Consider the following 670-nt stretch of genomic DNA (forward strand, 5'->3'; position numbering starts at 1 on the left):
AGTATCGAAGCATTCTTCAACATTAGAATTAGAAATTAAAAATATGCCATTATCTAACTCAAATTACGTTCAGAAAAAAAGAAAAATAGAAAACAGGAAGGACAGAGGTTTCCCAAATCTTCCTAATTCCATAAAAAGTGGGCTTAAGGAATTCGATCACACGAGAGAAACTTTCCATAAACTAAGGGCTTTATCTATAGAATCATTTACTATCTCAATTATCCATTACTTAACTTCTTAGAATGTAACACCCATTAGGAACTATCCTAAAACACGGAAAACCGCAAACCATGTATTAAAAACCTATAATAAAAAGCCAAAGGAAATAAAGCTGAAACCCACACTAAGCACTTTTACGAAAAGCTTAAAACGACAAACAATACAATCTTGCGCAGCTGCATTACTAAGCATACAAGTGGGTGATGTTTTAGTTAAGTATCTAGCAATATTTTGTATTTTATTTTATTAAGTCTGTCAGTAATAAGAAGCTTAGGTAAATCTATAGGATTTGGATTCGTGTATTTTCAATTGTTTTTTCTCGTATTTCCTGTCAAGAATTGTATTTATATTTACTTTCAATTTTATGTTTTGCTTTTTAATGGTTTAAGTGTCAGGATTTCAGAGACTGGTATATTGTTACTTAATGTTTCTACACTAGTGTGTTATGTTT

The sequence above is a fragment of the Penaeus monodon genome, chromosome 25 (assembly GCF_015228065.2).
Source record: "Penaeus monodon isolate SGIC_2016 chromosome 25, NSTDA_Pmon_1, whole genome shotgun sequence".
Classification (NCBI taxonomy): Eukaryota; Metazoa; Arthropoda; class Malacostraca; order Decapoda; family Penaeidae; genus Penaeus; species Penaeus monodon.